General features: G+C 37.1%; 1 pseudogene; it reads left to right on the top strand.

Moving 5' to 3' along the window:
• The first annotated feature begins 13 nt into the window (after nt 1-13).
• LOC133517974 (metallophosphoesterase 1 homolog) lies at nt 14-10,048 on the top strand (annotated as a pseudogene).
• Nucleotides 10,049-12,668: the final 2,620 nt, after the last annotated feature.

Here is a 12,668-nt window from a genome sequence, read left to right as displayed (position 1 = left end):
ACTTACGTACAAATTTATAAGTGCGACAGAGAGGCAACACAACGAATGTGGTTCGCGGTAGGTTCTCTGTTTGGCTCAGAGAAAAGCTTCAAAGCAAAAAACCAAACTGACTATGCGAAGTTTTGTGCTTGGTGGCGATGGATAGCACTGTTCAATACTTGGCGGCTCGGACGTAGTCTTGGCGGTGGTTATTTTGTTGGTGGCCGAGTGAAATACGCGTAATAAACGTCAAAATCATTTCGATCGTTAATTTCGGGCTAATAGTTTAGTGGACTTGTATTATTAGAAATAAAATGTTTTTAATGTATAAACACAAAGTTTTATGTGTGTATTAATTATCCCGATAATAAGAGTTACTTGGCTATGGCTTTAGGTTTCCGAAAGTTAAGGCATTCGTTGTTTATCAATACTTTAACCCGGCTTTTAGCAGGACTGTTGTTTATTTATGTTTATTGTGAATATCTCATATATTATGTCGTTCAAATTCAGGTATTGGATGAATACTCTTGTGTTGTTTTACCTCATGTTATTGCTAGTGTACTATGAGTGTACTAGGTGAAGTTTTCGTTTTTCAGTGCGGCTTTTCTACGTTAGACAAAATGTCTAATGTCCAGCCAGTATATGCCATGATCTTTGCTGATCCCCACCTGCTAGGTCACAATGCGCACTGGTTGGATAAATGGCGACGGGAATGGCAGATGCATCGCGCATTCCAAACTGCTATGACTTTACATAGGCCAGAAATTGTGTTTGTTTTAGGTAGGCATTTAACTTTATAATTTATTTTAGCTACTTATGATTATTTCATGTAAGTAAAAATCAATTTGCGCATTAATACATATCTTATTACATTTTGTAAATCATATTTAGATATGTACCTATGTGCAGTGTAAACTCTATATTATGATGAATTTCAAGGAACTGGAGCACTTGTTTGACTTGTTTGATTTTCATTATAGGGAGTTTACACTGTATTTCATATTTTTGAACTTGACACCTTTGACGGAGATTGGTGGGAGACTTCCGATGATAGTGACACATGGAGGAATAAGAGGGAGGCCTTTGCCCAGCAGTGGGACAATATGGGCTTATAATAAAATAATAAATCCATATTTTATTTCTATAAAATATGTGTATGAATTAGACTGGACACTATTACTTATCTATACTTAATTTCAGGTGATTTGTTTGATGAAGGTGATAAGTGTTCAGAAAAGGACTTCAATGAATATGTGCAAAGATTTCATGAATTATTTAAAGTTCCTGATGGGACATCTTTGTATGCTGTTGCCGGAAACCATGATGTAGGGTTCCATTACAAGTATGTATCATCTTACTTTTGTTTGTTATTAACAGGTACGTAACTGTGTCTATTTTCTGACCATTTAAAATGTTAACTCTTCAAGTGTTATGCATATGTTGTTGGAATTTTGATTTTATTTATATTAATCATATTTGATATATAAATGATATAATTGGTCAAAAGCCGATAGCCTACCACTCCAAGGGTTAACAAATGCATTCATTATAAAATATTTTTTTTGTATGTCTCTGAGAACCTGCACTATATTTCTTGTTTGTTTTTGGTTTTTTGTTTTACTTTTTAAAAATAGGCTGTATGATTCTTGTCGGTAGTTTATTACTGTTATCTGATTGTGCAATTTTTAACATTTGAATACAATCACCATACTTTTGTATATGAAAATGGTTTAAATCTGAGCACACAACGCTGTACTTGCCACTATGTTCGCATGATTTCGACTTTATATTTATACGTCGTAGATGCGACGTCACTGCATCTGCACTGCATCTGTTTACTCTCCTTCTTACTTCCTGTGACACTACAACACTTTGTGAGTCTTGGCTGTGTGATGTTAAGGATGAATTGCAGATGGAGATGTGCTGCATACACATTTGGTATGCACTTGCCTTTAAATTATGTGTTGGCAGAATAACTCCACATCTCTCAGGGCGCTGGGAGCGGCGCATGCGCGCGCCGCCCGTGCGTCTGCTAAGCATGCGTGGCGCGCACTTCGTATTGCTTAACTCCATGGCGCTGCAGGGCGACGGCTGCGAGCTGTGCGCACGCGCCGACGCTGAGATACATAACATTACAGGTAATAGGCACTAGGCAGCCTTCTCTGTATGGTGTTTATATGAGTAGTAATAGGAATAGGATAGCGTTTTTTTTAACATTTACTTGCATGTCGCGTATGCGGTAAAGACCTCCCCCAATTGTTCCCACTCTTTCCTATTCTGTGCTGTTCTACACTAATAAGTATCTGTCAAAAATCCTCAGCTTATTTCTTTGGGTAGTTCGGTTTTAAGAACTTTATTGCTCGAGGTTCTACAGTTTCTCGTAACATGTGGCGCGTTAATATTCGTAATATGGATAATTCTTGGAATAATATATTTGGTGCTACCACTCTCATGATAAATAGCAGGATACAGCAGTGGGAGCTCTGAAAGCAGTTGCTCACACCTTTGTTCTACGATTACTGGTAATGCCTGGCGTCTAACTCCACGTTTCGGTCTAATTTTGTTCGATTGGTAGTTTGAAAAATTCCACTAAGCATTTATATTTGGTCTCCTCTTCAATCGGATTTACTCGTTGAAAAGAATCTTAACTGCACGTGTATAGTCGCCATCAGATAAATTGGAGTGGCCAAGGTGCTTAAAAATATCTGAACAAGCACTTTAGCGCCTTGAAATGGAACCATGTTCAAATATTTGTAAGCGCATCGGCCGCTCAGATATAGGTATGTAGTGGCGACTGTACACAGCACATATAGGAACGTGTGTCAATTGCGTGTGCAGTTGTGACACAGAGATAGTATAGGATAGTTAGAATGTGTTTCCGTCAATCGTTGAACGGCCTGCCCGCGTAGCCATATCGTTCACGCTCCGTGGCGAACGAAACGCAACTGTCAGTCACACTAATATGGAAGAGTGATAGAGAGAGATGACTACGCTACGCTACGGAGCGTTAACGATTGTAACGTTGGCTACGCGGCCAGACGTCTCTATTTTGTCGTGGCGTCACCTTCTGATTGTTACCTAGAACTGTTTGAACTAAGGAGTCTAAATACACAAATAAACGCAAAGGTTTTTGCGCATGGACTCCTTGTATGATTCTACAAGCAAAGTTTCGCAGTGCCCATTCGTGCATGATTTGTTTTTCAGGCCAAGGCAGCATTGGCTACCGATGGTACAGTCGCCATCAGATATATCGGAGCGGCCGAGGTACCCTTGTTTAGCGCCTTATGACAATAGAGGCGTGTTCAGATGTTTTAGAGCGCCTCGGCCGCTCCGATATATCGGATAGTGACTGACTGAGAGTAACAACTGCCATTCAACTCTTGACTTCTATGCGGAAGAAGTGGCGGACGGCAGGCTAAAGTTTGAGCTGGGTAAAAAAAATATACTAGGAGCATATTATAGGATCGAGGATGAGCTATATTTTATAAATAATGTGTAGCTTTCTAAAGCAATCTTTGATGCTTACAGATATCCTCAAGTGCAGCAGTGGGTCAAAATTATGCAAAGGGAAGAAAAAACTAGAAAAGTACAGCAGACCTATATTAATTCAGGTATACATAATTATGTTATATTATTATCATTTATTATGTATGTTATTACTAAACGTATCTTTTATACTTTATTTTTTTTCTGGCTGCGCTTTTCTAGATATAATGTCGAATTAAATAAGAAGGTACCTTAATAAAACGACGCGTAAACCATGCTGAGAATTAATTATAGTGTCGATAAACGAAGCTTACCCTAGGTACACCGCCATACTTATTCCAACACTTTTGTGTTCAATTTCAAATATAAAATCCTATCGCATATTTTTTTAGTTGTAGGTTGTAGCTTGGGTCCCAATGAAGCCAGTGCGCAGGTTAATCACAGTTTATATTTTCAGCATTTTCCCCTGTACAGGGCATCCGACAGCCAATGCACGGAGCCGGACGCTGCTCCCTTACCAGAGAGGGATAGCCTGTTCGTTGAACGAAGGGATTGCCTGTCGAAGGAATCGACGGAGTATTTAGTGGAGAGTCTGCCACCCGCGGCTCGCGTTCGGTGCTCATACGCACCATAGTTGCGCGCTTCGGCATAGCTTCGTGCCTACGACGGATCACAAGATTGAGTTTGTGGAATACACTGTTCCCTCGTTCTCGTGGAGGAATAGATTGGATCCTAAATATTACTTGGTATGTATTATGGTATAGACTTGTCTCCAAAATGTATATTTAGTGGAGACTGCACCCACGGCACGCTCTTTGTGCTCTGAGACAAAAAAATACTTGGTAATTAGGTATGCAATAACATAAGTGGGTAATAGCCATGTGGTCATTTCGATCCCGAACATAACTTCTTTTCCTAAAATTACCTATGGTCCCTTATCGGTATACAACAAATTTTACTAAGTAAGAGAAAACACTCGCGAAAACAATGGCTAATACTCGTTTCTCGTGTCTGTTATATAAAGACGACCGTATGGATCCACAAAATGTCGGTAGGTACATCCGTGACTTCTATTTACGTGGTCGCTTCTATGAGCTAATGTGCTATGCCCATTGCCTCTTAGGCAATTCTAATAATACTGTAGGTCATCTTGGTTCTGCTACAAATCCTATAGGTAGGTGCCAAATGTTTGATTTTTATAATATCAATAAAAAACACATTTATCTAGAAATTCATGAGATTTTACGAGTTACGTGACTTAACGCCTCATCGTTATCAATCAACGGAACCACAGTTATCGTAATTTAGCAATGACTGGCAATATTATTTTAAATTTAATTGCTTTTCTCATGTAAATCGATCCTTTCATAACGTGAATAGTAGCAGACTTATTGCACAATACAAGGAAATTATTGTAATTCATCAATATTAAATTTATATCGGCGTTGGTAAAAGTTGTTTAGATAAACTACATATTGATATTCACATAGGTAGGTACATAATAGATACCTTATGTATGAAGATTACGTATAAACTTTGAAATAGAACCCTGTGTGTTTAATTGATGATAATGATGAACCGACTTACTTTACGTAAAGAGCAAATGATCTCAAGCCAAACGTATCTTAGCAAACGACTACTTAATTATAAAATCAGCGGTATTTTTGAACTGTGACAGTGTATGACGTCAATTGCTTTTTTTGGATGACGTACATTGATTAGCATTAATATAAAATTAATGAAAATTATTTAAAGAATCTAACGTCCGTCTACCTCTTGTCTACTCTAATTTCGACATCTAGTAAGGTGCTCCCATAATTGACAACATTGAATTTTTATAAAACCAGATATTTTACATTTATGATTTGGAAGAATTTTGTTTCCTGAACACTGCAATATTTTAATATAAATGTAATATCGCTTATTAGTTATTACAAAAAATACAAAATAATAATAAGTTTTTGTCAAAAAATCATTTTTGGTACAAGTTTTTATCGCTGACTGTACTAATAAGTATATACACATTAAAAAAATACCAGCTCTAGTGAAAAAAAAAACTATCAGCATATTCCTCGTTTCATTTAAAATGTAGAGAACCCATAAAATTATGGGGTCAGAAATATGCAATGTTGTCAATTGTCACTGCCAACTCATGCCCAATCGAAGAACTCTTGTCTAGATCAGTTCTACGTATTTGAAGGGCAAAGACGAATCTTGATAAGGGCAATCCAAGTTCAGAGGCTAGGTACGTGTATTAGTGTATGATAATACGTCGTAAATCGAGAACTTACAAAGGATTAATATGAATGAGGATTAAACATAATAGTCGTGTTATTTAGGTACAAATAGAATGGAAGGAATTCGGTTGTGCCAGGAATCCAGGCCATGACGTTTATTGAGGAAGTGAGGCGTTGCGATGGGAAATAGGTCTGGCTCTGGACCCTCGCCTCGCTCCGGGTCTTTCCGGATACACATAGGTTGGTCTTGCCTTGCAATGTGATTTAAAGGCGAGCGTGATGGACGCCTTTGTATCTGGAGGGTTGCGGGGCGAATTTGTTGAATAGGAATTTAGTTTTATTTTTATTTCATTGTATTAGATTAGATTAGATTCATTATTAAATATAATGAAATGGTGAAACATATTGTTCAAAATGTAATTATTCACGAAGGAAGAATCTTTTATGTTGTTCTTCAACCCTCACCAAACCAATTTGACATGAATATATTTAACAGAAAATTTGACACTAGCAAAAAAAAAATACTAATAACATTGCCATTTCTATTTGTCAAGAAGAAACAAAACAAATGTGACTGAATAAGTGTTAAGGTTTGTTTTGTAATGCAGGTGACCATCAGCCCTGAGGAGGCTCGTGTGTCCAAGTGTGAGTTGCCGCGAGAATGGACACTTCAGGTCACCGCGGTAACACTCCTGGTTGCGCTCCTACTGTACCTAAAATATTCCAATACCAGGCGAAGAGACTTCAACTATAAGCATTTGTAAGTTTAATTTAAAGAAATTAATAAGTTTAACATCTAAGTTTCGTTATGCATTTGGTTCTTCATTTCAGATCACTTATAATTTCGCAGGCTCACGTACATATGTAAAATTTGTAGACCGCAAGGTAGCAATAGATTTTCACAATCGAGTCCCTCGCGGGCGATAATTCGTTAGTTGTATCACGACGCGTCGTGTACGTCAGCTGCCGTTGAGCAGCGAGTGTTTCCCAGGCACGTACGCACGATTGACAATTTGTCAAATTATTGGCAAAAAAACGATTTTTAAGACTGAAATGATCCCATAGGTGCTTCGTGAACAAAGTTTTGTACAGAGCACTAAAAGGGTACGAGTAGCTACTCAAACCAAAGAGAATTTATTGTAATAGAGATCTAAAGTCTATGAAAAAAATCGTGCTCCTTATTTTCAAACCAAAACAGATGACGCTGCGCCATATGTTTTGCGGTCACAGAATTGTCAAACGTCAACTTTTGAAAATCAGAGTTGCCGCAAAATATATGGAGCTGTACAGCGTCATCTCGTTTACCTGTCAAACTCGAAGCACGAAACTATCTTAGATTTTACACATCTTACTCAATCAATGTATCTTCAAACTCACACACACACTAAGCTGAATATAAAGTACCTATTGGAATAAGAGGGTAGGAACTAACTTCAACCTTCAGGAGTTTACTGAGCCCGTCTCATATTTGACCGTAGGTATTGTTTGTTTGTTTTGTGGTAATCGATAGCGATTCTCACTTAGCAACAGATAGTTGATAAGCAAGTACACATTTTCAAACATACATGTTTTTCTGACCTATCGTATGTTATGCGATGAGATCATGGTAGTTTTGATTTTTCTTATGTGGATTCGATAAGGAAATCACATGCCTTGGCAACTGTGATTGTGGTAACATGTAGGTATCTATAATTTTACAAATATACTTGATATGAAATGTAGGTGACAGTGTGGTCACATGTTTAGGGTTCCGTATCAAAAAGGTACAAAAGGTTAAGGATCCCTTATGGTGCGACTCTGTCTGTCTGTCTGTCACATTGCTATTGCTCACTGTTTTTAAGCAGCAAATTACTCTTGTTCCAGCTGCTGACGTGAAAAATTATAATCACATCTCTATCATGATAACTTTTTCCATTTCCAATGTTAATTTGCAATTTAAACCCCTTTGCAAGTGTTTATTATACTTGAAATTTCTATGAGATTATTCTAAAAACACCTTTTATATACTTAAAACAAAAAAATTTGAAATCGGTTCAGATGATAAGTATCTCTGAAAAACCAATACGTGAAACATACAGGCAATGAGAATTGATAGTAATAGAGAGGTAAGGTCTAAGAAAAAAACGTACCCCTTAATTTGACATACAAAACAGATAGCGCTCTATATGTTTTATGGTCACGAATTGTCAAATGTCAACTTTTGACAATCAGAGTTGCCGCAAAATGTATGGAGTACAGCGCCATCTCGTTTACCTTTCAAATTAGAAGTACGAAATTGTCTTAGATTTACACATCTTACTCAATCAATATATCATTGATAAAGGTCTCGCAAACAAGTTAGCCACCATGCCGATAAATGGCACTGTACACAAAATTATGTTTAGTATATTTCTGATCAAAAGTATATCGTGTTTATAGTTACATGAGATAAATGGTAGTTCGTACGGAACCCTTGGTGTGCGAGTTAAACAAACTCGCACTAGACCGTTGTTTTTTTACTTACGTTATGAGTTATGACCTTTAATTAAAAAAAATTAAACTCCATATGTCACATATTAAAAGTAAAAACTGATGGGACAGTGACTAATACTGGGACATTCGTGTCAAAATAATAGACATAAAGATAACTAAATCGTGGGACTTTCGAATGATCCACGAAACGTGCTTCAAATTTTATTTTTTATTTTTTGCATTTTGCGGTTTTTGTAGAATTTTGTTAGTATGCAGTGAATGGCAAATATAACGGGTGCAGTTAATGAAGAATTCTTCTGGAAATGCGAATAACCAATTATTTGGTGGCCGGCCGGTGGGCTCGGCCGCCATTATGCTTTGTACTACTGCTCCAGCTGATGCAAGTGCATCGTGAAAGCCTCGACGTGACTGAATATCGACGACTCTGACTAATTACTAACAGCATGCATTATAATAATACTTTGTATTGTGAAGTGTTTTAATTGTAATCTATGCTTTCTGTGTGTCAGGCAAAGGCCTGAATAAGTAGTTGACAAGATTTTCTGAAAGTCAGAAAGTTAAACTTGCCCATACAAAATTAAATCTAACGGTCTACATCGTCTGAATGATAATTGCGTAGCAACGTCTTTGGAGCGGCTCATAATAATATTATGTGTTTATGTTATGCCTTCGTCGTAGATAAGGGATGAACTTGCAATATTGGTTCTAGAATCAGTGTCAAGCCAACACACGTAATAGGCATATTGACAAAATATTGCAGCGAATATGCGTATTAGCATGTTGACTTGATGTTTGGTGTCATTTTACTCTATTTTTATGAAGATATTAAAATACCTATATGGAACTAACTGCGTTAAATCAACACAAAAGTATAAACCGACCAAGAGCATGTCGGGCCATGCTCAGTGTAGGGCTGCAGGGTTCCGTAGTTACCCGGCTGTCACAATAGTCTGCCTTGACTATTAGTAAGTAATAAGTATCACATGTACATAGCAAGCAATAAATACGGAGTACCTTCGCAGCGCTTTGTACGTCGTATTACTAAGAAGACTTTTTGTGATAACTCGAAAACGGCTTAAATGATCATGTTCGCTATAGTTTTCCTTGAATGTCTCTATTAAGCTCTATTTCCACATACAACACCAAAGGGTTCCAACGAAAAAAAAAAACATCCCCACCCTACGTGTAGGGGAGCTACAGTATCTTTTTCTAGCACGATCACGGAGCAAAACCTCGAACGGACAGACAGACAGACAGACAGACGGAAAGGGCGAAACCATATTCATATTCCTTTATTGATAAAATTACAAATTTTACATGTCAAAAGGTAATACAATATATAATTAGGTCGATGTCAATTTAAGTACAATTAAGATAATAAATAATAATAATCAAATTCAATTACAGTAAAATAAAACAGTATAAAAATAATCAAAACAATTCAAATATCCAATAAATTAAAATTATTATTATAATATTCTGACATGTCATAATATAAGGGTTCCTAATAGTTGACTATGATGGCACCTTAAAATGAGACAAAACTTCTATTAATTATTTAAACTTGAAGACAGCCAAATGCTGTAACTTTTAACATCAAATTGGCTGTAACGGCTGTTAGGCTTGGCTGGAGGAAAACAAAACGTTTGTTGTTTTCACTATATTGCATTTGATTTTTCATAGTAATTTTTTTGTTTATTTAGTATCAATTGAACAAGATACTGTTATAAAATAGAACATTTGTCAAGATCCCTATTAAAACATAATCTCGCTTGGTTACAGGTCGGGGAAGAAAGTGTAGCAGAAAAACAAGGTATAATCTTATATTAGTTATCTTTATTTTGGTATTTTTACATAAAACAATAAACATTTAAGTCGGTTTTTTTTTGTTAGCTTTGATTAAGATGACCCAACATACTTTATAACATTAAATTATAATAGGTATGGAAAGTAAAAAAATATTTCGTATATTGATATCAAGAATTAGATAAAACGGACTTTTGCAAGCCAATATTTGACGACATTTACGCGAAATGGTATATTTTTCGATGGACTATATATATGTAATGTATGAAGATCTTCAAAAGGGAGTGTCCAGGTTTTTTAAAAAGGTCGGCATCGCGTATTTTTACACTCCTGGAGATGCAGGCAAATTTTTAGCTTGTCACAGAAGTTGAATGAAAATCGATTTTCCGCTCATCAAAATGCATTTCTGTGCCAATAATTGTGATACTGTAGGCTTCGCTTTGTCTCAGTGATATAATTATTTTACATAGATAACTTTGAGCCGGTTTATCGTAGGTTGATTTGAAGGTACATGCATAACGAACTTTGGAAACGAGTTATCGTTGTGACCATGAACTGTCATTACTTAGTAGTTAGTTAATATCGCGTACAGTCGCGGCCACTTACATCGGAGAACAAAGCCATCTAAATACAAAAACAAGCTGCTCTCCGTGCCCCATTAAAAATACATTCCGTATATCTTACAACACAACAGATAAATAACAATAGTAATAATGACAATAATAATAAAAAAATAAAAACAACAATAACAAAATAATAATGATAAAATAATAATAACAATAATGATAGATAAGTAGATGCGCCAGAAGTTCAACATATGTTTTACGTTAAGTACAAATATAAGCCATACATTTGACGTGCCCGTCCTTCGCAAAAATCGGCAACTGTTTTGCATAGCAAACTAGTTATTAAATCCTCTAAGCCCAACAAACCCGATGTTTTTAGTCTGCCATCTTGTGGTCTGAATCGGAACCATAAACAGGCACATTTGTACACGTCAAGTGTTTTCATGTGCATTGGTTCTGCCATCTTGTGGGCTACATCGGAACAAAAACATCACATTTACGCCTCGCGCCAAAGATCTGACGGCTCCTGTGCTGCCTCCTATAGTTCATGCACGCTCCCTATAGGTTGTTTCAAACTCGAAGGGTAGGCTGACATCTGTCAAAAAGTAATTATAGGGTTGTGACACTTGTGACAATGCAAATTGGAAACGATTTTTTGCGATTCTTGATTGAATCTGCAAAGGCCATATAATTGATTCTATTGGTGATGATTTATATTTATATTTTTAAGTAAATAAAGATATTACTAGTGGCTCTGTCAGCTGTAGACCTCGAGTTAAACTTATAAAATGTACATTACATGGGCGTAACGTGAAAAATGTAGTCACTGTTCATTACTTTTGTGTTATACAATAGTTCTTGTAGTAACGAAATGGCGAAGCCACATATTTTGACTAAGTGTAAGGCCTGAGTGGACGCTCGGAGCGGAGCGTTCGGCGGGGCGTGCAGCAGGGCGGGCGAGCGTGAGATAGAGCGTCCAGCGAGTGGCCTCAGTGCACGCTCACCGCTTGTGTGAATCGGTCACATTCACCATGGCATCGACGTCGGACGACATTCTTGATTTCTTTTTAGAAGAGACTTCATGGCTCAAAATGTGTCGTTTTTCTACAAAGCAAGGTCCTTGTGTCGAAGTGAAGCAAAGAAGACGGTTTGGAGAATTTCCCACTTTATACGAAACCTTAAGAAGCAATGGATTAAAAGTGAAAATAAATACTTTAATTTACCTTCCATTTATTTAAACAGTCTATTTTTGTAATGATAGCCAAAATGCTGGTTTATATTTCTATAATTATTTGTTTGCACGACATGACTGCACGCTCTTATCGCCGCTGCAAATCACAAACAGGTTTGAACCTCTCCGCGACGCCCCGCTCGACGCCGCATTGCCCGCAAACTTGCCCGCTCGGCATTCGCTTTGAGCAGCGTCGACTCAGGACACCAGTATGAGTTTCATTTGTTTAACATGCACGCCGCACGCCCCGCCCCGCTGCACGCCCGACTCGAGCGTCCACTCAGGCCTTACACTTAGGTGTAGAGGGCTTGTAGAGTTAGAAGCTTGGCTCTACGTGAGATTATGACAGTGCGAGCCTTGTGGTTTCGTCTTGGCAACATTTTACATGAAAATGTTTTTGGTGGGATTTCAATTTACCCAATCAGTCATCTGAAAAACTTCGGATAAACGAAATGTACCTACTTCCTACTTATATTGACAGAAAATTAAAGATACATACGTACAAAATGGTCTTGTTGAACTCCTATCCTTATTACAATGTAATAAAGTCTTTAATAGCCATTTTAGTTGATATGTCATTTATATCTATAGGTGGCGTGACATAACGGCCCTCGTCTGTGTTGTGAATCTTATTATCTTGTTTAACGCAGTAAAGAGTTCAATTTCCCGAACTTCTTTGTTTGATTAAAGTAATTGAGCTTCATATCGTTAGCCCACTTCCGTAAGTTTTAGGACCCCGTTGGTACTAAAAGGCTGCCAAAAAAAGAGTTTACATTTACTTTAATTTGTCTACTTACGTATCTTTTAATTTACATTAAAATAAAAACATTAAAAAGTTGTTGCCCAAAGTAAAGTCGAGATGAGTAAGGTACCAAATTATGAGGACTATTC

This window comes from Cydia pomonella, chromosome 5 (assembly GCF_033807575.1).
Source record: "Cydia pomonella isolate Wapato2018A chromosome 5, ilCydPomo1, whole genome shotgun sequence".
In the NCBI taxonomy this organism is placed as follows: Eukaryota; Metazoa; Arthropoda; class Insecta; order Lepidoptera; family Tortricidae; genus Cydia; species Cydia pomonella.
Note: the sequence above shows the minus strand (reverse complement) of the source record. Positions and strands in the feature narration are given on the sequence as shown.